The sequence below is a fragment of the Balaenoptera musculus genome, chromosome 3 (assembly GCF_009873245.2).
Source record: "Balaenoptera musculus isolate JJ_BM4_2016_0621 chromosome 3, mBalMus1.pri.v3, whole genome shotgun sequence".
NCBI classification, from domain to species: Eukaryota; Metazoa; Chordata; class Mammalia; order Artiodactyla; family Balaenopteridae; genus Balaenoptera; species Balaenoptera musculus.
Window position 1 is genome coordinate 157,262,344 of NC_045787.1, and position 2,171 is coordinate 157,264,514.

At 41.0% G+C, this 2,171-nt stretch overlaps 1 pseudogene; it reads right to left on the bottom strand.

Annotated features, from left to right (window-relative positions):
- Positions 1-548: 548 nt before the first annotated feature.
- On the bottom strand, positions 549-1,822 carry LOC118892603 (annotated as a pseudogene).
- Positions 1,823-2,171: the final 349 nt, after the last annotated feature.

Below are 2,171 nucleotides of genomic sequence, written 5' to 3' on the forward strand. Positions count from 1 at the left end.
ATCACCCTTAGGGCAATTGACCCTTTTGTGACTGCCATCCCATTGAATCTCTTCAGAGTCTCCTTTATGTCTTTCTTGCTCAGAGAGCAGATAAAGGGGTTCAGCATGGATGTAGTAGTGATGAACAAAGAAATGAAGAAGAAAAGATTGATAAACTGTGATTTCATATTTTACTGTCTTATGAAATTGTGGAAATGGCTTTGGTTGCCAAGTTGTTTTTTCTTTTTCCAAAGGAATAGTACAAGTCATGATTATTCTGTTAGTAAAATGAAAGAAAAATTGCTCAGTATAAAATATTTTACTTCAGAAGAAATTATTCTTAAGAAATGCATGAAGTGTCATGAGATAAATAGGAATTTCAATATATTTCACTTAAGGTTGCAAATCAATTTAGGGAAGTAGAAAAATGACAAAGAAAAAAAATTAGATAGCAGAGAGCATAAAGCTTAGTGAAGTGAGTTAGGTAACTTGTATAGAGAAGTTGAAATCAAATAAATGGAAATACCAGAGAGTAAATTGAAGGAGCAAGTGTTCTTTCCACAATCTGATCAGGGAATCACAATGTCAGCCTCTAATGCTTTAAGCCCTGCAATAACTGACACTTCTTCACCCCAGGACAATTGGCCCTTTTATAACTGCCACCCCAAAGAATTTTCTTAGAGCACTCTTTATGTCTTTATTCCTCAGACTGTAGATGAAGGGGTTCAGCATGGGTGTGACCACAGTGTACATCATTGAGGCTGCTGCACTTGAGTGTGAGCTGTGGGTAATAGCAGGGGTAAAATACACTCTAAACACTGTACAATAAAATGAGGAGGGCTTCCCTGGTGGCGCAGTGGTTGAGAATCTGCCTGCCAATGCAGGGGATACGGGTTCGAGCCCTGGTCTGCCTGGTCTGGGAAGATCCCACATGCCGCGGAGCAACTGGGCCCGTGAGCCACAACTACTGAGCCTGCGCGTCTGGAGCCTGTGCTCCGCAACAAGAGAGGCCGCGATAGTGAGAGGCCCGCGCACCGCGATGAAGAGTGGCCCCCGCTTGCCACAACTAGAGAAAGCCCTCGCACAGAAACGAAGACCCAACACAGCCATAAATAAATAAATAAATAAATAAATAAAAATTAAAAAAAAAAAATACTAACCACCCCATATTTCAAAAAAAAAAAAAAAAAAATGAGGAGACAGTGGAGAGATGTGATGCACAGGTGGAAAATGCTTTATACTTCCCCTGAGATGATGAGATTCCTCCTATGGAGGAAACTATCTTAGAGTATGAGTAACATATCCCAGCGAATGGACTACCACCAAACAGCCCAACTGCAAAATACATCATGGTGTTATTAAGAAAGGTGTTAGAACAGGGAAGTTGGATTACCTCTTTGAATTCACAGAAGAAGTGGGGAATTTCCGAGACTGTACAGAAAGAGAGCTGCAATGCCAGTAAGGTTTGTAACAAGGAATTCAGGGCACCTATCAGCCAGGATATCAGCACCAGCAGTCCACAGAGAAGAGGATTCATGATGACTGTGTAGTGCAGGGAGTGGCAGATGGCTATGAAGCAGTCATAGGCCATCACTGTCAGAAGGAAGTCACCCAACTGTGAAAATAGTAGAAAAAAATATATCTGTGTGAGGCAGTCTTCATAGGAAATGACTTTGTTTTGAGTCTGTATATTCACCAGCATCTTTGGAATGGTGATGGAGGTGAAACAAATGTCTAGAAAGGACAGGTTGGAGAGGAAGAAGTACATGGGGGTGTGGAGGTGGGAGTCTGAGCTGACGGCCAGGATGGTGAGTAGGTTCCCAAACACAGTGATCAGGTACATGGACAGGAAAAGTCCAAATATGAGGGGCTGCAGTTCTGGGTCATTTGATAGTCCCAGAAGAATAAATTCTGAAATCTGTGTATTGTTGCCTTGTGCCATGTGGTGGTGATCACTACTAGGAAAGAAAAAAGAACATGATTAATTTTTACACATGTAGGCATTAATATAGTGAAAAACTTTAAATTATATATTTCGGTCATTTTTAAGGGATCTTCTGGGATAATCTGTAATTAGAAATTCCTGTCCCACACTCAGGCTTTCCACCAATAGGTCATCTATTACACAGTTTAAATGCAAGTTTATCTCATGCATTTGAGCAGTTTATGTTGAGTACTGACTATCTTCTGGG